Source organism: Carya illinoinensis, chromosome 2 (assembly GCF_018687715.1).
Source record: "Carya illinoinensis cultivar Pawnee chromosome 2, C.illinoinensisPawnee_v1, whole genome shotgun sequence".
Taxonomy (NCBI): domain Eukaryota; kingdom Viridiplantae; phylum Streptophyta; class Magnoliopsida; order Fagales; family Juglandaceae; genus Carya; species Carya illinoinensis.
The window spans coordinates 25,510,070-25,533,213 of NC_056753.1; the positions used below are offsets into that span (position 1 = coordinate 25,510,070).

The following is a 23,144-nucleotide window of genomic DNA, read 5'->3' on the forward strand; positions in this document are numbered from 1 at the left end:
TGCATTAAGGATTATGTGAATGTTTCAGCAAAAAATGATCTGGTGGGTTTGGTGAATTCACGAAGATGGCTATGAATGAGAATGAGTACACGTGTGAAAATGATGCACATGTGATGCAAATTAAAAAAAATTGACACATGAAAATATGTCACAGAGTGCCAACAAGCATTTTAAAAACTAAATTTGCACTACCACCCCCCAACTTAAATGAAACATTGTCCTCAATGTTTAAGAATCAAAATTGAATGGGGAGTAATTGAAAATGGTAGAATACACCTGATAAGTGATGTGGGTAGCTCCCTAAACACCAAAGATGATAATATGAAATGACGAAATGAAACTATCCTGCAATCAAAAACAAAGAAAACAACAGCAAACAAAAAGGAAAAGAAAGAAAATAAGAAAAAAACAAAAACAAAACAAAGCAAAACAAAATAAATAAAGAAACACATACCTTGGTGGTGTGGTCAAGGTTGATAGACTGGATCCACAAGTGGAATGTCTTCCACTTCCGGAACTTGCCTATCAATTAATATTTTAAGGCATTGACCATTTACTTTAAAGATCCGACCATCCTTAGGATCTTCTATTTCTACCGCCCCATTTACAAAAATATTTTTCACTAGAAATGGGTCAGTCCACCTAAACCGAAGTTTTCCTTTGTGCTTGTGAGATCCAAAATCACATAAGCATATTCGGTCATTAGGTTTAAACCTCTTCCTAAGAATATTTTTATCATGAAACGCTTTCATTTTAACCTTATAGACTTTAGACTTAGGCAAAGATTTCAATTTAACTCTTGGTGCTTTCATACTTACAGGAATCTGTTTTCCACATTTCTTAGGCAACTCCTCAAATTTCTGTTGCCAAACCTGTGTGCCATAATCCTGAGTTTCATAAAAAATAGCGCAAATATCAATAACATCAGATGAATCACTAACAGATGTATTAAACTCAGAATTCACAAGGGAATATTCAAGGGGATCAAAATCATGAGTTGTGTGAACTCCCTTGTCTATGAGTGCATCAATCATATACGTTTGGTGGCACTCGTCATCTGTTGGCTGCTTCTCAATATGGAAAATGTTGACCTCCATGGTCATGTTTCCAAAAGATAACTTCATCAATCCATTCCTGCAATTTATAAGTGCATTAGCCGTAGCAAGGAAAGGTCTTCCTAATATGAAAGGAACTTTAGAGTTAGACTCAACAACTGATTGAGTATCCAAAATTAAGAAATCAACAGGATAATAAAACTTGTCAATTTGGATCAAAACATCCTCAACTATCCCTCTCGGTTTCTTAACTGAACGATCAGCCAACTGAAGCACGACAGAAGTATGCTTAATTTCACCCAAACCAAGCTGCAAATAAATGGAATAAGGCATCAAATTAACACTAGCTCCTAGATCTAGCAAGGCTTGCCCAAACTCATGATTCCCAATATTACATGCAATGGTTGGACAACCAGGATCCTTGTACTTAGGAGGAATTCGCTGCTCAATTAGAGCACTAACTTGTTCTGTCAGAAATGCTGTCTTCTTAACATGGTGCTTCCTCTTAACTGTACACAAATCTTTAAGAACTTTTGTATAAGTGGGAACTTGTTTAATAACATGCAAAAGAGGAAGGTTAATCTTTACCTGCCTGAGGTTCTCCAAGATTTCATTACTAGGATCCAAAGTTCGCATACCAGATTTTAAAGCTTGAGGAAATGGTACCTTAACTGGACTCTTGATTACCTCGGCATCCTTGGGGAACTCGGTGCTATCATTGCTTTGTTCCTCTTCAACATCCTCTTGCTTATTAGTTGTTGGGATGTGTAAGGACTTACCACTTCTTGTCATAATAGCATGAACTTCTTTTAAATTTTTTTGTGCCATATGCTGACCTTGGGGTGCGGATTGAGCTTGAGAAGGAAACTTGCCACGCTCATTCACACTCAAGGAGCTCATTATCTTGGATATATGACTCTTTATCTCTTTGTTTTCTTCAACAACCTGCATAATTAAAGATTCAAACTTTTGATTAGTTTTACTCTGTGCCTCAATAAAAGCATGCAAAGTGTCTTCTAAAGGACTCCTAGAAGATGAAGGTGCATGATATGGTGCAGGATATGATCTAGGGGGTTGTGCAGGCGGCTGGTTTTCAGATTTCCAACTAAAATTGGGTTGATTACGCCACTCAGGATTGTAGGTATTAGAGAAATGTGTAAAAGGCTTCTTGGACATACCTAAGGCATTACATTGTTCCTCATACATCCCTCTCATCTCAGCAAATGTGGGACACTCTTGGGCAAGGTGATCTACCCCGCCACACACAAAACATGGTCCAAAAGACTCTGCATGATTAGCCACGTGTGTTGGCTTTAAGTCTTTATTCTTCAACACCTCTAGCTCCCTAGTGAGCATCTCAATCTTAGCCTTTAGGTTATCTTCTTCCCTGAGATGGTAAATTCCACCACCATTTAGGTTTCCTGCAGGTCGTGACCTATTTGTGCTCTCAGTAGCACTAGGTCCAGTCCAAGTGTGAGCTTTTTCAGCAAGCTCATTGAGGTATTCTATGGCCTCATCAGGATCTTTCTGTAAGAACTCACCATTACATATCATCTCCACAAATTGACGCTCTCTAGGTGTAAGTCCCTCATAAAAATAGCTCACTAAGCGCCAATTCTCATACCCATGGTGAGGACACATACTCAATAGCTCCTTAAATCTCTCCCAAGACTGATACAAAGTCTCACTGTCCTTTTATACAAAGGTGGAGATTTGTCTTTTTAAAGCATTGGTCTTATGTTGGGGAAAGTATTTATTAAAAAAGACCTGAGTCATCTCATTCCATGACCCAATAGATCGTGGTCTCAAAGAGTATAGCCAACTCTTAGCTCTATCCTTCAAAGAGAAAGGAAAGAACTTAAGTCTCACAATGTCATCAGTTGCATTTTGACTATGAAAAGTCGCAACTACTTCCTCAAACTCCCTAATGTGCACATATGGATTTTCATTTTCCAAGCCATGAAAAGTAGGGAGTAACTGTATCATCCCCGTTTTAAAATCCAATTGGCGAATATTAGCTGGAAACATGATGCATGATGGTGTGGCTGTGCGTGTAGGGTGGAGGTAATCCTGAAGGGTCCTAGTGGGTTGATCTTCGTGTTCACTCATTTTCTCAAAATTAGAAGAATTATCAAACAAATGATTAGAAAAATTAAACTCTGACTCTAACACAGGTCTACAAGCAAACCGACCCAAGGCGTCTCTATACCTGTGCATGCAAGGTAGAGAAAAACCTAACACTAAAAAAAACTACAAAAAGAAAAAGAAAATAAAAAAAATGCAGCAAGCTAAAATAGGGAACGAAGTTACCGCCTTTACAAACTGTTGAAAAGAAAAACTATCTCACAATTCTTCTACCGTCTCCCCGGCAACGGCGCCAAAATTTGATTACGCCCAAAGAATAACGCGGTAGTTGTAGCACAGCTTTGGGGTGTCGATTCCACAGGGAGACAAATTAAAAGAATAGCAAGAGGAACAAAGAAACTAAAGAAAAAATATTAAATAAGTAATAGAGAACAAAGATTAATTTTAAATGTAAATTCAAGTGAAGCAAAGTGATTAACAGAAAAAGTACTCAAATTTAACAAACAGTAGAGCGTCGGGAATCCCTTGCACAAATCTGGTATTTTAATTATTCTTAATTCATTGGATAACTCAATTAGGAACTCAATTCCCGCAATTCCCAATCGGAAGGTATAGATTTATAAACTAAACTTAAATCAAATGTAACCCTTTGAAAAAAACATTTACCACTTTTAAAAAGCGTGAATTACTACCCTTATTGATAAAATCCAATGACGACAATATATTCAGGAAGCGATATTGCAGCAAAAAACTAAATCAATATAGATAAATAATTGATCCAAACATAATCAAAGAACTAATCCATTCAATAGAAAAAGCATGACTGAATCCATAAACACAATAAATTCTATGATTATTCGGAGAAGAAAACATCAACGATGAATTGAGAATGATAAAACAAAAGAGTTTTAGCAATTGAAAATCAAATACTTGAATTAAGAATAAATTAGAAATACCATCTAATGTGCAAGTCCATCCCTAACCCTACTTGAGAATTTAGTTACCCATAAATATAATGGACAACAAAAATCTCCAGAGAAAACTGAAGTGAACGGTGGCCATGGAAGTGATTTTTTCCTCTCTTCAGATCTGCCTCTTGTGCCTCTTCCCCTCCTCCATTTCGTGCTAATGATATGCTTATATAGGGTAAGAAAGAAACCCTAATGTTCTCTTGATTTCCGCATAAAAAAATCGCCTAAATTTTAGGACTTATCTTGGCAGCCACGTACAGCCTTCAGGAATTCGAATTTGGAAATCCTTATTAGAGACAAAGTTATAGCCCTTTAAGATAGATTTCCAATGCATCAATAATCGCATCAATCCAATATATAAGTAAAAAGATATAGTCAAAACACTAAAGTATGTCCAAACTGTCTCCTAGCGAATTTCGGACTTGGACTTCTTGTGGTTTCATTTTGTGATTTTTTTTTCTTTTTCTTTTCTTCAAAATTGCTCTCAAACCCCATGAATGTCCTCCTTTGAATTTGGTTGGGCTTGACTTGCTCTTTTATAAACTCTGAAATTAGACATAAAAAAACTGCTTAGGAGTATCCCAACGTAAATAGAAATTCAATTTAAGAATACACATTAATTCCTATGATTTCTATTCATATTTTAGTATTTTAGTCCAATAATAGGGTATATAGAGTGCACTTTCGCACACTCATCACTACTCCATACTATGAAATTGAAACAAAAGGGTAAGGAAGGCACCATGGCTATTAAGTTAGATATGTCAAAAGCATACGATAGAGTGGAGTGAAATTTCTTAGAAACTCTAATGCTTAAGATGAGTTTTGGTAAGAAATGGATTGACCTTGTGATGGAGTGTGTAAGGTCAGTCTCTTATGCTGTCATTACTAATGGTGAACCTGGTGAGGCCTTTGTCCCATCCAGAGGATTATGCCAAGGTGACCCATTGTCTCCCTACATGTTCCTAAGTTGTGCTGAAGGCCTTAGTTCCCTACTAATTTTTGCTGAATCTAAGGGCCTGATCAATGGTGCTGCAGTCACAAGGGGTGGTTTTAGGATAAACCACCTCCTTTTCACAGATGACTGTGTAATCTTCTGTAGAGCCAAGTTGGTTGAGTGGTACCAAATCCGTGATCTTCTTGCTCTTTATGAGAGTGCATATGGCCAAACCTTGAACAAAGAAAAAACCAGTGTTTTTTCCAGCTCCAATACCAGGGTGGAAGTAAAGGAGTTCATTTTGCAGCAGGTGAATAGTCTAAAGTGTAATGACTATAATCGATATTTGAGTCTCCTAATTGTGGTTGGGAGGTCAAAGTATAATACTTTCAGGAGTTTAAAGGAGAGAGTATGGGAAAGGATCAATAGTTGGAAGACCAAATTTTTATCCTCAGTAGGGAAAGAGATCCTCATCAAGAGTGTGCTGCAGGTAATCCTAGCCTACACCATGAGTGTTTTCAAATTGCCTGGACTTCTCAAAGAAATTGAAGCCCTCTTGGCTAGATTCTGGTGGTGCCATAGTGGGGAGGGGAAAGGAATCCATTGGAAAGCGTGGAGGGCAATGGGAATGGTCAATAATCAGGGAGGCATGGGGTTTAGGGACCTCAGCAGTTTCAACAAGGCTCTTCTAGCCAAGCAAGGCTGGAGGATGATAAAGGAACCAAATTCACAGGTCTTGGAGGTCTTCAAACAAAAATACTTCCAAAACTGCAACCTGTTGGAGGCAAAGCTGAGAGGTACCCCTTCTTTTATTTGGAGAAGCATTTGGTCCAGCTTGGATCTGATCAAAGAGGGGTCTGTATGGAGAGTTGGTAATGGAACTGACATAAAAATTCGGAAGGATAAATGGCTTCCCAGTCCAGTGACCTACCAGATCCAAACACCCATAAATACTCTTGATCCTGAGTCCACAGTGGATGAACTGATTTAGGAGGGCAACTATGCTTGGAAAAAAGACTTGGTAAAGGCAATTTTTAATGAGAATGAGGCAAAGATTATTTTTTTTAATTCCAATTAGTAAGAGAAGAGCTCATGACAGGTTGATATGGATAGGCTTAGGAAAAGATGAATTCTCTATAAAAAGTGCCTACTTTTTGGAGACAGAGATTGAATAGAATGGCAGGAGAAGCATCAACAAGGGGAGAGGATAATGGGGTCTAGAAAGAAGTATGGCAGCTAGAGGTTCCAAAAAAGGCTAAAATGTTTATTTGGAAGTGTCTCAATAATATTCTTCCTACAAAAGACAATCTTAGTAGGAAGAACAATATTTAGAACAACATATGCCCAATCTGTTTAAGGTCTGTGGGAATGCGCTGCTGCAATAGACGTGTAGGGAGGAGAGATCAGGTTGCTAAGCAAATGGAAGAGGCAATTCTTTGATTTCCATATTTTTTGGAATGAGATGGGTTTAAGCTAGGTAAGGAGGTATTGGGGTTGGCAGCAGTAATGTTCTATCAGCTATGGGCTAGGAGAAATGCCTTCATTTTTCAAAACCAGTTTTCCCAACCTAAGTCTGTTGCTATAAGGGCTTGAGATGACCTATCATTGTTTAAAGAGACCAACAAGTCTAGCTCCAAGTGTGCTAAAGGGTCTCAAGTGAGTGTTCCAATTCCGAAGTGGAAACCTCCTGCGTGGCCATATCTCAAATCTAATTTTGATACATCTTTTGACAAAGATAAAGGCAGTATGGGAGGGGAGTAGTGATCAGAGACTCAGATGGCAGATTGCAACCTGTTTTGACAACATATAAGGATTATATCTCGTTTGCTCTCCAAGCTGAGAGTACTGCTCTCTTTAGAGCTATGGAATTTTGCATTGAGCTTGGTTTTAACCAAGTTTGTTTTGAAGGGGATGCTAAAATTGTTGTTGATGCAATGAACTCTAAAAGGAAAGATAACTCATGGTTGGGTCAAATGATAGAGGATATGCAGCAACTGATGAAGCACAACCAAGCATGGCACCTTAATTTTGTTTATAGATAAGCAAACAAAGCTGCCCACATGGCAGCAAAACTTGCTACTAGGAATGTTAGTGAAACCATATGGCAAGAGGATGGTCCTATGGAGGTTTTAATCTCTGTCTAGGGGTACTCATTCATGAATGATGTAGATGCTTCTTGATCAATGAAAGTTCTTTTCTTCAAAAAAAAAAAAAAAAAAAACCTTCTCCCGACACTCAAACCATCCCTACCTTCGTCTCTTAAAAAAAAAAAAAAAACATCTCCAGCACTCAGCCCTATGCACTGACACTAAAACCCATCAAACCATCCCCTTTTCCCCCAAATGTTAAGAATATCAAATGAAGATACAATAACATTAAACTAAAAAAATGAAAATAACACAATGACATTCAAACCCAAAAAATGAAAATTGATTATCCAAAGAATTAAAAAAAAAAAAAACCAAAAAGATCATAACATGCAATTAAAAAAAAATAGAGAAAAGAACTTCAACAAGAGGAAGAAGAATTCCTTGACAAAAACAAATCAACAAATCAGATGAACTAAAAAAAAAAAAAATCAAGATAATAACATGCAACCCCAAAAAATGAAGACACAATAACAGGAAACCCAAAAAATGAAGGCACAATAACATTTTTTTTTTTTTTGAAAATGGGATACTAATTTCATTGATTATGCTGAAAACAGCTTAGACATTACTGTGGATTGAATGCACACAGGGCACTCTTCAATATCATATACATCCTCTTCTAAAAACAAAGAAGATTTAGCTAGCTTATGAGATGCTTGGTTTCCTTCTCTATTGGCATGTGATGCTTTCCAGCTTCCACAACTTGATAATATCAACTTTGCATCTTCTACAAGGAGACCCCCTAGGCTCCAGTTTCTTTCTACTCCCTTCAAAGGTTGATGACTAGCTGTGAATCTCCTTCTAGGTGGAGTTTTTTGAGGCCTATTTCTTTACAAAAGGTGGCTGCCAAAACTGAATCATAGGCTTCTGCTTCTAGTGCTTTCCTTGCCAGAGCCCTTCTTGCTCTTAGTGCACCTATCACATAGCCTTAATAATCTCTAACGAGTACTCCCAGCCCCATTCTACCTGCTTCTATATTGAGGACGGCATCCCAATTGACCTTATAAGTTCCTCTAGATGGTTTCTTCCATGTCCGTGTATTCTGATGAGTTTCCTGTTTGTGTTCCCTCTTTGAGCTATTTACATCTTTGTAGTTGAGGATGTCTGCTTTGGCTCCTTGTACTATGGTATTTGGATGTTTGAAGCCCTTTCCGGAAGGCATAATAACATTAAACTAACAAAATGAAAATAACACAATGTCATGCAAACCCATAAAATGTAAACCGATTAAGCAAAGAATAAAAAATCCAAAAAGATCGTAACATTCAGTTTAAAAAAAAAAAAAAAAAAAAAAAAAAAAAAAAAAAAAAAAAAAAACTTCAGCAAGAGGAAGGAGATGAGCTTCAGTCAGAGAATGAGGGAGAGGAAAAAAATCCAACCATAGCTAAAAAACTAGTGACAAAGGAAAAAAATGAAAAAACTTCGGTGAGAGGAAGGAGAGGAGCTTCAGTGAGAGGATGAGGGAGAGGAGTTTCGGTGAGAGAACACCAGAGAGGAACTTCTGTAAAAAAAAAAAAGGAACGAACTTCAGAGAGAATAAGGAGTAGAGCTTCAGTTAGAGAATGGGGGAGAGGAAAAAAACCCAACCATAGTAAAAAAAACCGACGACAAAGGAAAAAAAATTGAAAGAAATTTGGCAAGAGGAAGAAGAGCAGCTTTGGTGAAAGAATGAGGGAGGGGGAAAAACCCAACTATTGCCAAAAAAATAGGCGACTGAGGAAAAAAAGAAGAAAGAAATTCAGTGAGAGGAAAAAGAGGAGCTTCAGTGAGAGAATAAGGGAGAGCAATTTCAGTGAGAGAATGCCGGAGAGGAACTTCAATGAGAAAAGAAGAAACACAAACCTGAGAAGAAAAGTTAAGAGAAACTCGATGGGAGAAATGCCAGAGTGAATTAGTGAGAGAATAAGGGGATCGAGGAGTTTCGGTGAGAGTGAGATGAGAGAATGAAGAAACAAGATGAAATGACAAAGGAGAAAACAAGATGAAAAGACAAAAGAAAAGCATAATAAATAAAAAAAATCCACTAACAATTATATCCCTAAACTACACGAAAATGCACAACACCCATGTATTGAACAGAAGGGAAAAACCGGCAAAACACAAAAAAAAAAAAAAAAAAATGGAAGGACAACAATTATCGTAGATCACTGTAGCTACCCAATAGCAACTTATTATATATAATGTTAGACTTTTGGTTTTCCTAAAAAATTATGTCTTTTTTAAGGTGGTTCACTTCATCTAAGATGATACACTTCATGTATCAAATATAGGTAATTTTTCTTAATAAATAAAGTGGTTAACCCTTACTATTTTTTTATGGATGAAATAATGAGGATAGCCCAAAGGTTGTAAAAGTAATAAGTAAAGGTTTTTAGTCTTGCCTATATAAAGGGGCTTGTGTTTTCCATTAGACTCATCCATAAAGTTTTTAGTTTAAAGACTAGAAACATCTTCCCTACGGAAAATTTCTTCTCTCTTTTGTAGGCTTTTCAGTTCTCAAACTCAAATGGCTGAAGGGAAAAGTTTCTATGGATCTCTTTATTCTTTTGAAAGAGTTTTACAGTTGGTATCAGAGTCATACCTTTCAGCTTTGTATTTTATTTATTAGCATTTCAATTTTATTCATATAGTGGGCTTTTGAAATCCAGTTTTATTCCTTATTTTATTCTCTCGATGTGATCAATAGATTTTGTCATAATCTGTGTTGTAAGAGAGTAGCCGGGTCATGATTTAGAGTGCATTTTTCAAAAATAAAATAAAATTTTGATAACAAAAGTCTTTTTAGATGTATTAGAACAATGTTATCCATTTAGTCCATGATTTGTGGTCCTTTGTTCAAACATTTGTGGGCTTGATGAATGAGTCTTTAATGATTTCGGAGATGGACTTGAATTTCGGCTTTTAAGTTTTTTGTCTTTGAATTCTTATCTGGATGGTTATGTACTCAGGACTATATTAATAGATTTCAAAGGCATGTTTTGACTTTGGGCTTAATTTCAAGCTTTATACAAATTGATGGGCCTTTGGGCTAATTTACAGTTAATAGTTTTTTTTTTTTTTACCTATTTTAGAAGATGTCCAGTTGTATTTCTTTTGAATAATGAAGGTAATGCTACAACATCCTTATTATTTAAAAAAATACATAAATAAATTTGGAATCTTATTGTAACTAAATCATAAGTTTTAAGAATAAATCCCTACATGGAGATATTTAATTTTTTTGATTTAATTATTATAAGAAAATGATTTTGGGTATTGATGGTAAAATTTATCTTCTACCTACAGGTGTGGATAGTTTTATTTGTTAATATTCGGAATAATTTGTCTTATAAATAAAGATAAGTAACTTTATGTTGTTATGCAACATTTTCCCACAAGAAGGTTAAAATTTACTTGAATTCATATCATTAAAGTTTTTCTTGGTTTTGCAGCTATCGTTTCACAATCCTTAATTGATGGTGTTTATTTTATTCCTACGCTTGATGGCACTAATTATTCTAACTGGAAAGATTCGGTTCATTTTATCTTGGAGTATATGGACCTTGACTATGCACTCTGTGTGGAGCAACCACCTACTACCACGAATACGGATGCACAGGAAGTCATCAAAAATCGCCAATGGTGGGAGCAATCTAATTGCCTAAGTCTAATACTCATAAAGTCTCGTATATGAGTAAGAGCATTAGAGGTTCTATACAGGCAATTCAGGAACAGTTTGTTCGCTCTGACAAGGCTTTAGCTAGCACTCTTATCAGACAATTCACTACTAAAGCCTTTGACAGTTCTAAGGGTATGTGTGTATACATTACAGAAATGAGAGATATTTTTTCTCAACTTAAGGGCTTAAAGATAGAGATATCTGAGCCAAGGAACCATAATATGCCATCAAAATCCAATAGATCTAAAAGCAAAATAGTGACATGCTTCTTTTGCCAGAAAGAGGGTCAGGTAAAGAAGAGTTGCACTAAGTATAAAGAGTGGCTTGAAAAGAAATGTAGCTCTATCTCTCTTGTGTGTCATGAATCTTTTTTCATTGATGCTCCTAAAAGTTCATGGTGGATTGACTCCAGTTCCTCAATTCATATTGTGAATACATTGTAGGGTTTTCTCACTAGAAGGAAACTAACAACAAGTGAACTTTAAGTTTTAACCGGAAATAAAGGTGTTCACAAGTTGTGCAGTTGGAATTTTTAGAATAATTTTCATATTGGGACATGTTTTGGATTTAAATAATGCCTTTTATATTCTAGAATTTAGTAGAAATTTAATTTTTGTTTCTAAACTTATTATCAAAGGTTACAGTTTACTTTTTGAGAATACTATGACTATTTTTAAGAATAAAACTCTTGTTGGTTCTGGAACTTTAGTTGATAACTTGTTTAAATTAGATATCCATCTTGATTTTAAGGAGAATTATCTATCCCTGCATTTAGTTGGCATTAAGAGCCCTGCATTTAGTTGGCATTAAGAGGAACCTTTAGAATGAAAAATCTTCTCTATTATGGCATAAGAGATTAGGACACATCTCTATAGAAAGGATGAAATAGTTAGTAAAAGAATGGGTCCTACAGGATCTCCATTTTACTGACTTTAAGAATTGTCTGAATTGCATAAAGGGCAAGCAGACCAACAATAATTCTAAAGGTTCAAGAAGGAGCTCAAGTGTTCTAAAGATTTACACACAGATATCTGTACACCATTCCCTACCCCTTGCATGAATGGTCAGAGATATTTTATCTTATTTATTGACGACTATTCTAGGTATATGTGTCTCTGTCTTCTTAATGAGAAGGCTCAAGCATTAGATCCTTTCAAAGTCTATAAAGTCGAAGTAGAGAATCAAAATAAAAAGAAAATCAAGATCGTAAGATCTGATAGAGGAGGGGGATATTATGGTAGGTACACAGAACAGGGACAAATGAATAGTCCATTTGCAAATTTCCTTCAAGAGGAAGGCATTGTTGACAAAATTCAATACCTGGCACACCACAACAAAATGATGTTGCAGAAAGAAGAAACCGTATGTGCTAATGGATATGGTAAGAAATATGATTAGTAAATCTAACATGCAACTTTCCTTATGAAGTGAAACTCTTAAAACTATAGTGTATATATTGAATAGGGTTCCATCCAAGTCTGTTTCTAAAACACATTTTGAGTTGTGGAAAAGGTAGAAACCTAGCTTAAATCATATACACATATGGGGTTGTCTTATTGAAATTAGGATTTATAATCCTAAAATAAAGATGTTAGACCCAAGGACAATTAGTGGTTTCTTTATTGGGTATCCAAGTAACTCTAAAGAATATAAATTTTATTGTCTCAGTCATAGCTCTAGAATTGTCGAATCTAAAAATGCAAGGTTTCTTGAGGATGTTGAACCCAATGGGAGTGTAAATTCTCAAGAGGTCACTTTTAAGGAAACACCTAAATATGCTACTTTGCTTTCTTTTGAAAGAAGAATGGTTGTATTAAGGCAAAATAGATCGCAAGATTATGCGGTAACACCAATTCAAGAACAGCATGTCCTCATAAATAAAGTTCAATCTGAAGTTATACCGCATTTACAGTCTAAGCCAATTGAGTTATCTCCAAATGATGAAATAGTGGTGACTCGTGGTCAAATGTGCTTCCAAGTGTAGAAGTTTCAAGTTGTATAAAGGATAAGTCCAGGATCGTATTCCACAGGGACAATGGGTTATCAAAGCATATAAGAGATTTGTGAGTAACAAATGAATCAAGTATGAGAGATGAAAATAAAATTCAAATGCAATGCAAGAAGATAATCGAAGTTGAAATTAGAGTTTCTAGAACAAACAAATTAACAAACACTTGGGTTGGGTATGAGACTCTCTTTATTTCGGATTCTAGATAATTTTCTTGATTAACAATCCAATCAAGGCATTGCTAATCGGAAGATACAAATTTAAGCTCAAGTTTTTCAATATTTTCCTAATGGATTCTCTACTTTACTAGTCAAACACACATTAACAAACAACTGAGAGAGGCCTTGATAGTTTTCAAGCTTTTGTTGTGCCTTACGTCAACAACAAAACAAGAGCAAGAGCCGCAATCTATTTTCAATTTAAATCTGACTAGTAACATAGTAAAATCAACAATTAACAACAAAATATTGCATCGATCTAGAATCCAAAACAAATCAAGCTTCGTTCCACAACCCAAGCTTCAAAAATTAGCTACACATGATAATTCTTACAACAAAGATTAATCTAAGCAAAGCCATAAAAAAAATCTGTGAGAAGAAATAAAAATGAATAAATAAAACCACAAGCTCCACGCCAACTCAACTAAGAACTTTAGGAAAGAAAACTGGGCAACTAAAAAAAATAATAAAACTGAAAATGATTCCTTTGAAATAACAACTGAAAAACACTACAACGTAAAGCAAAAAAAATGAAACCAGCGTCGCAAAGCCACCGTCTCCCCTGCGTCTCTAAAGTAACTAAGAAAGCAGCCGAAAGAACAATGAAACCCGAGAGAGAGAGAGAGAGAGGAGGCCTTTCGTCCAAAATGTAAAAGAAAAAAATTCAAAGAAATAATATACTCCCAACCGAACAATGATCTGAACTAAGAACAAATAAAAAAAATGGATTCGACTCCTCAAATTAAAAGCTGCCAACGTAAACGAAAAGAGTAACTAAAGCTAAAAATTTCCCCAGGTTTGTAAACCTCAACCTGAAAAATAAAAGCAGAAAAAAGAAAACAAATAACCAGCTGAATGAAAAGTAGAAGAAGCTGCCAAGCAAGAGACAGAGTTCCATCCCATGAAAAAGAAAAAAGAAATAAAACTCAGCTCACTCTACTGCTACCAGCTACACGAAAACAAGAATTAAAACTAAGCTCTACTCTACTGCTACGCTAAAAAGAAAAGAGAGAAATAAAATTCTCAAACCGCCAATGTCTAAACTAATAGGAGAGAAAAATAAAATGTTGCCGAATTCCTCAACGAGGTCTGGAACTGTAAAAAAGAAAAACAGAATACAATAAATGAAAACCAGTAGCAATGAGGTCTAGCGTAAACGAAAAGACCACAAAAAAAAAAACACCCGAGCGAAAACAAAAGGAATGAATAAAAACTAAAACAAACCGCCTTCTCTCCAACGGAAAAAGAAATGCAATAAAAACTCTGCACTACTCTACTTCTTAGCGTCTGAAACGAAAGAAAAGCAAAAGCTCCCTCCTATCTACTGTTGCTTCCAGCTAAATAATAGCTAATCTCCTGCTGTTGCTGCTTCCCGTCCACATGAAAAAGAAAAAGAAATAAAAAGCTCTGCTGCTGCACGCTCAAGTGTTCTGCTTGTGTGAGTGTTCTGCAACATGCAGGTTGTGTGCTGTCCGAATGCTTTGCTGGTTTTGCATGTGTATTGCATGTTGGTCTGCATGTGTGCATGTGTTCCTGCATGCGTGAATGGTGTGAGTGCTGTCCAAGTGCTTTCTTTGCACTTTTCTGCATGTGTGAGTCTTCTTCTCTTGCTGTAGTAGCTGCTGCACATCTGAATGTCTGCAACGTGCTGCTTTCCAAGTGTGCTGTCTGCTGTGTTTGTTCTGCTGGTATGCATGTGTGAGTTTGTATGAGTTTGCACTTTTCTGCATCTGTGCATGTGATCCTGCATGTGTCCGAATGGTCTGCATGTGCATTGTGTGAGTCCACTGCATGGTCCGAATGGTCTGCATGTGCATTGTGTGAGTCCACTGCATGGTCCGAATGGGTGGTTGATGTCCATGTGATTTTCTTTCTTCATGTATGAGTTGGTGTGATCCGAATGATGTTGCATTTGATCTCTATTAGATGAGATTCCATAAAACCATAATTAACTTCTCTATTTTCTCATAGGTCCCATTCTTTCTTTCCTTCCATAAATGCCCTACAATATATAAATGAAATGATATTATAGTTTAAGTATTTCAAGGGCAAATATGAGACTTTGATGTGCAAAAATATTGGCATCAATTAATTTGACATTCAATATTAGAATTTGATGCATAATTAAGTGTTCAATTCTTATTTGATAAAATAAATCACTCATTTAAACAACTTAATTATGCAATTCTAACCCTTTATCAAGTGGCTCTAAGAAGATCCTCAAGAATACATAGGCCTGCTATTCCAGATGATTACATTGTATACTTAATTGAGTTTGATTTTGACGTTGGACTTCCAGAAGACCCAATTACATTTTCACAAGCCATGATTGGAGATAAATCTACATTTTGGTTGGATGCCATGAGGAATGAGTTAGAATCCATTTATAAGAACTAAGTCTGGAATCTCGTCGAATTACGAGAAGGGGTGGTAGCAGTTGGCTACAAATGGGTTTATAAAACCAAACGAGATTTTTCTGGTAATGTCAAAGGATATAAGTCTAGACTTCGCTAAAGGATTCACTCAAAAAGAAGGCATAGATTATTATCAAACCTTCTCTCCGGTCTCTAAGAAGGATTCGTTGAGGATAATCATGACTTTAGTATCTCATTTTGATTTAGAGCTACATCAAATAGATGTGAAAATGACTTTTCTTAATGGAGATCTTGATGAAGTGGTATACATGAAATAACCTAAGGGTTTGAGCGACGACAGTCAGAAAGTATGCAAGTTGAAGAAGTCTCTTTATGGACTAAAACAGGCTTCCCGTCAATGATATTTAAAGTTTCACAAAATTGTTATCTCATACAGTTTTATCGAGAATTTTGTTGATCAATGTATATACCTTAAGGTCAGTGGAAGCAAATACATTTTTCTAATCTTATATGTAAACGATATTCTTCTTGCAAGCAGTGATTTGGGCTTATTATATGAGACTAAATAATTTCTCTCCCAGAAATTTGAAATGAAGGATATGGATAAAACCTCTTATGTCATTGGCATAGGGATTCATAGTGTAAGGAAAGAAAGAGTCTTACGATTATCTCAAAAGACCTACATTGAAAAAGTTTTACAGAGATTCGATATAAAAGATTGTAAAGCCTCTACAGCTCTGATAATCAAGGGTGATAAATTTCATAAAGGTTAATCACCTAAAAATGCATTGGAACAAGAGTAGATGAAAAGTGTGCCTTATGCATTTGCATTGGGTAGCTTGATGTATGCTCGAGTTTGCACCCGTCCAGTTGGATTATTGCGTTGCTATCAAAGTAACCCAGATCTTCAACATTGGATAGTTAGGAACCAAGGACTACATGCTAACCTACAAGCATACAAAAAATTTGCAAGTGGTTGGCTATTCAAATTCATATTTTGCTAGTTGTGTAAACACCAGAAAATCTACTTTTGGATATATCTTTTTTCTTGCTAAATGAGCTATATCTTGGAAGAGTATGAAGCAATCTATAGTTGCTACGTCTACTATGGAGATAGAATTTAGTGCGTGCTATGAAGCAATGATACAAGCCATGTGATTTAAGAATTTTATTTCTGGTCTTAAAGTTGTCGATTTCATTCAAAGATCAATAAAACATTTTTTATGATAACACAACTACCATTTTCTTCTCAAAGAACAATAAGAGCGGAAGCAGAAGCAAGCATATCGAGATAAAGTATTTAAGTGTAAGAGAGAGCATCAAATATAATGTGGTGTATATTAAGCACACTAGTACATATTTGATGTTAGCTGATCTAATGACCAAAGGTTTATTGGTAAAACAGTTTCAGGGTCATGTGGATTGTATGGGCCTATCTAAAGTGCAACCTCTCTCATGTTGCTATATATTCCACAAAGAATAAAGTTGAATTCAGTTTCAATTTTGCACATAAAGTAACAAATTTGTTATATCCATTGGGTGATTAAGTTGGACCCGAATGACTTTTATTAGTTATTCATAAAGTATTTTAAGGGATACTATGTATTGTGACGCATGGAAGGGAAATGTTTACTATAAAGAGCAAGACTGCCATGGTTCATATATAGGATACCTTGACAAAATTAAGGGCATTATTTTTTGGCCATTTCAGTTTTACCTATTAAGTGAACCAAGTGGGAGAATGCTATACTTTTGGTTTCCCTAGAAAACCATTTGTCTTTCCACAGGTGGTTCACTTCATCTATCAAAAATAGATAATTGCCCTTAATAAATAAAATGGTTAATTGTTGCTATTTTTTATGGATGAAATAATCCAAAGGTTGTAGGAGTAATAAGTAAGGATCCATAGTCTTACCTATATAAAGGGGTATGCATTTTCCATTAGACTCACCCATAAAGTTCTAAGGGTAAAGACTAAAAGTCTATTCCCTTCGAAAAATTTCTACTATCTTTTATAGGCTTTTCAGTTCTCAAACTCAAATAGCTGGAGATAAAATATTCTATGGATCTATTTTTTTTATTTGAAAGAGTTTTACATATAATAGATACAGCCAAAGCCCACACAATACATGAAGATTTCGACCTGGTTCCCTAGCTCTAGCCCACTTGTTTTTCTTCTAAGGAAAGAGGACTGTAGTTGATTTCCATTATTATTATTATTATTTTTAGGGAAAGAATATCGTAATTAAAAATTCAAGAATATTGGGATTACGTTAATTGTTTTGCCAACAAATTAATTATAATGAGTGCACAATTTCCCTTTGGAATGGACAATGTATAATAGAACGAACTCTAGAGTTATATATAATGGACAAGTATAACTCACTTGCCTTCGTTAGCTATAATTAATAATAATAATACACAACACGTTTCACATGATTGTCATGTGTTAATTGTTCGTTTTTGCTTCAAATATTCGTCTCAATCGGTTTCAAACATTAGAGCATTAGTATTGGTTTATCTACAAATACAAACACATATTTGAGTAACTAGACCATTAAATTGACCATATTAGATTATGCATGTGTAAATATTTGGGTTGCTATGAATAGTACTTCAACATCTTTGGAGATAGACTGTTCACTCTGCAAATTTTATTTTATTAATTTTCTTCTCTCTCATCTATCTCTCTCTCTCTCTCTCTGCACAACGAGATTATTTTTCCCAAGCTCCCCTTCAACTTTCCTCCTCCCTCTCTCGACTTGAACGTAACCCTTTCTCTCACAAAAATCTGTACAGCTCTCTCTCTCGACGGCTCTCTCGATAGTCAGGTATGATTTTTGCCCTCTATTCTCTATTCCTTCATTATCTCTCTCTGTGGCTGAGTGAATGTTTCCTATTTCTTCCTCCCAAAACTCTTGATCATGTGATGATTTCCAAGGATTCGGTCTCCCACGAGGACGTTGCACTTCCTCTATCACTTAGACTTGGAATCACCACTGCCGCTAAACTTGCTTAGTGTTTTTTGTATCGACTAGCTAGGGAAACATTGATCTCTTTATTTTGCCTAGAGATTTTTATTACATAGATTTCAGTTTTTTGTAATTTTTGTATAAATGCTTTGCTTAATCTAGATTAGGGTTTTGATTTCTAAACTGATTTTAGGGACGAAGTGAGGGCTTTGATTTTTTGATTTTTGTAAATGGGTCATTTGATTTTTGTAAACATATGGGAGCAAGAGGCCATTGGCATTTTATTACTTTGTCCTTTGGTTTTGCTTGATCTAAATTAGGTACCGATTTTCCATTCTTGGTTTTAGATTAGGTTTGTATATTAAATTGAATAATCTATAAAAACTTCTATCATTGTTGGATGTATAATCTGAATTGTTGGATACTTGGTTTCATGTATATTAAATGTATTATTGTTGTATAAACTTCAGTATTGCTTGCTTACTTGTGGCTTACTTGTTTTTTAGCCTTTTCTTAACAACTTGGGATCACTACAACATATTTGGTTTTCAGTGACTGTTGGAAAATTGTGATAGTCCCCAAATTGTCGCTAAAAAGTATTTTATGTGATGGTTTTTGGAAACCGTCACTAAAGACATATGAGATTTTTTTACGTTCGAATGGAGATAAAATTTACATTCGAACATTAAATATACGTTTGAACATTAAGGCTATCGACATGCAAACGTGAAATGTTTTGGCGCCAACGTTTGAACGTTAGTTGTAACTTTAAGTTAACTATGACTCTAATTTAAAAATTATGTGGTTTTTATAGTGCATAATTTGTAAACAAGTCTAAAAAATTATAATATATATTTATATATACACAATTTGTAAAATATAATCATTGATAGATACATTAAATAATATTGTTCCTTACATATATTAAAAGCAAAATACAAAATATGATAGATTTTTATAAACAACATGAATTTTGTAAACAACACTTAGATGAACGTGTTGTTCACAAAATTCGTACTCTGTATCTCCTCAGTCAAGGATTCAGCCTTCTCGTTGAGGATATCTACACGATGGACTATCTCGATGACAGACTTCTCTACAACCATGATCTATCAATCGATATGTGTAGTCAACTGTAAGATCACCGCATCCATCCAAGGTCGCACATCTCTCGTAGATGTACTCCAACTGTTGACTACTACTCCCCATACTGGGCCTGGGCTGCGTCAGAGGAACTAGATCCGTATAAGGGGTGGCTAACGTTGAGGATGCCCTATAGCTTGTCCAATGCTACGTCGATACGTAGTCATGTCGAAGGGGCTCATCTGATCTGTGACTTGGTCACTCGCCTGGATTGGCACGCTCCAATCAAGTAATAGCGTGCTGATGATTACACTGTATGGGAGGTTGTTCGTGGAGATGATGCTCACCTCGTAATGGATCCTCTCAAAGATGCACAGTGGCAAATCAAGGGGATCTCCATGTGCCACTCCAATAAAAAATTGTGCCCGAGTCCGACTAAATGTGGTCTTATGTGCCACAGGATCCACGTTAGTTGCTATAATAAATTGCAACAAGTGAAAGAAAGGTAGCAGATGTATTTGGTTGAATGCATTCTTCCTTTTGATCTGCATGCAGTCTCTCCCGATGAGGATGTAGAAATTCTCATCTCAGCCATCATCCTGAGCCTCACGATCAGTACCCTCAGCCTCTGACCGGTCTGCACCTCTAGCTAATGATGGCTCAACTGGGCCAGTAGAAGTGCCTTCACCTACCTTAAGTGTGCTGTGTGCAGATGTAGATGTGCGAAACCACGGCTGTGTAACCAATTTGAGAGTTAGCTGTAGTCGATGTCTCAACTACTAGACGAATCCCAAGGAGTTTTCAAACGACAAACCGCATACAGTCACGGTGTGAGAGGATGTGTCCTAAGGTAGAGCACATCCCCATATAAAACTCTCAAACCATTGAAAGGTGTACCTTCCCCCTCAATGTGCAAATATTCCCCAGTCTCTACTGAGGAAGACATCTTTGAGACTCGTCTGCTCTCATTTGAGCTCGTCAAACTAATTAATCAGGACCTCTTGCTCCACCATAACAGTGCTAGCCCTGTTTCCTGATATGCAAAGGATGAGTCATATCCTGAAAATAGAAAGGGAAAAATTATTAATACTGTTGATGGGAGAGTAGGATTAATTTTAAATTGCTCTGCATTAACATTCGAACATAATATAACATACGTTCGAACGTTCAGTTAAAACGTTGTCTACAAGACACGTAGCTTATGAGCATATTCTTCCATCTAAACTTTAGTTTAACGATATAACACTACTATATTTTTTTGACATTGTTAATTCAAATAACATGAAAATATTGTTTGTAGTTTTTTTGTAAGATATTGTGAGACATTGCATAAATAATCTTAGACTCGTATAGAAATTAGTGTACATTTATATGTCTGCTAATTCCTGAATTTTCCAGTGTGGAAAGTTTGTGATTATATTATCTGTATTATGTAGTCTCGTTACTCATACTAAACAAGTTTAGTATTAAGTTTTGGTGTCTTCATCTACTGTTCTTCGGGTATATTGTTCGTAGGGTCACAATCCCTCTATGTGAACATGTATACTTGGAGAACTATGAGGAGGTACTGCTGAAGTTTTTACTGACATGAAAAATAGTAGAGTGACAAAATATGTACCATATGAATAATATAATCTCGAATGGGATAGGACCAACTACCTTATCAAAAGAGCAGTTCGAATTGGAGAATGACATGCATGTGAATTTTCTTTGCACATGTTACTAATAGATAGATTTTTTAGAAATGAACAAAAGTTGGATGCGTCTAGATGATAGACTTGGAAATGATTACGTACCCTATGCGGGTGGAGTAAGAACTTTCATTGATTTTGCAAAGGGGTCTGCTGATAATCGTGGTTACATTAAGTGTCCATGTCGAGGTTGTAAAAATTTGTGTGCGATAGGATTGGATGAAGTTGAAAATCATATATGTGTGAATGGTATGGATTTGGGTATACCCGATGGGTACTGCATGGTGGTCATATGCACAGTTAGCGGATGCATTGTTTGGTCACTCGAATTATTTACGGCACGTGGATGATGATTATAAGTGGGATGAGGTGGGAGGAGATGTTGGGTGACATTGGAGCTGAGATGTTTATGGATGAGGTTGACGACAATGCCTCAAGTGGCCAAATGACTAATTCTGAAAATTTTGCTGCAATGTGGGAAGATGCAAAGAACGAGTTTTATCTAAGCTGTACAAAATATTCCAAAATTTCGTTTATTACTTCATATTAAGTCATTGTGTGGGATGTCAACGAAAGCAATAAATATGGTATTGAACTTATTTGATGAAGTGTTTTCCGAAGGGTCTGAATTGCCAAAAAACTTTTATAAAGCGAAACAATTGAGAAATGGATTAGGGTTTAAATACAAGTCCATATATGCATACAAGAATGATTGTGTTTTGTTTTGGAATGAGAAAGAGGAGAAACAAGTGTGTCATGTTTGCGGAGAATGGAGGTGGAAAGGTAAGAAAAACGTGCTAATTAAGGTGTTGCGATATTTTTCCTTGAGACCTAGGTCACAAAGACTCTATACACGTAAGAAAACAGCTTATGATATGAGGTGGCATGTGGAGAAAAAGAGTTAAGGATGACGAATATATGAGGCACCTAGCTAACTCACTTGCGTGGCAATCTTTCGATGATCAATACCCAGAGTTTGGGATAAAAGCTCGGAACATGCGTGGGACTCACAACCGATGGATTCAACCCTTTTGGGAATATAAGTACAAGTTATAGCACTTAGCCCGTAGTGTTGATTCCTTACAATCTTCCACCAGGGAGTGTATAAAGGCGCCGAACTTTTTATTAACTTTACTTATCCGCAGCCTGAGATCACTTGGGAATAACATTGACGTATACATATCGTTGATTGAAGAGCTGAAAGAGTTATGGGAAATAGGAGTAAGAACTTATGATGCATACACGTCGATATCTTTTCAAATGCATGCTACGATAATGTGGACGATAAATGACTTTTTGGCATATGAGAATCTTTCCCGTTGGAGTAATAAAGGAAAGTTAGCGTCTCCGACGTGTAATAAAGAAACTGCTAGTGAGTAGTTAAAATATTCTCAGAAACTCTGTTTCATGGGTCATCGATGTTATCTACCTGTAAATCATGCATGGAGAACAGAATGCACCAAGTTTGATGGAAAAGTAGAGGACATAATTGCACCAAATGAGTTTTCTGGGAACAAATATAGTGGAACAATTGGTACTTAGAGTGAACAATTTTGGCAAATGTCGTCTTAGGCATTGAATTGAATTGAATTGGACAAAGCGTAGTATTTTTTGTTGTATAAAAAAAATAAGGCATAGCAGAATTGAATTGGACAAAGTGTAGTATTTTTTTTTTACTTGTTGTATTGGTGGTCCTGCATATTGCGACATTTTAGATGTAATGCACATAGAGAAGAATATATATGATAATATACTGGGTACATTGATGAGCATTAATAAAAAAAAATGAAGAACACGATCAAGACAATGAAAGATCTTGAGAGAATGAGAATTAAACATAATCTACATTTGCGGATGGAAGGCACTAAGTTGGTCATGCCGCATGCATGTTCTACAATGACAAGGGAGGAGATGATGGATTTCTGCAAATGGTTGCAAGGT

General features: G+C 35.9%; 1 non-coding gene across 1 annotated transcript; it reads left to right on the forward strand.

Moving 5' to 3' along the window:
• The first annotated feature begins 2,676 nt into the window (after positions 1-2,676).
• Positions 2,677-2,784, forward strand: LOC122302050. Its single transcript, XR_006240299.1, has one exon. It is a non-coding gene; the product is annotated as a small nucleolar RNA R71 (small nucleolar RNA).
• The last annotated feature ends 20,360 nt before the right edge of the window (positions 2,785-23,144 follow it).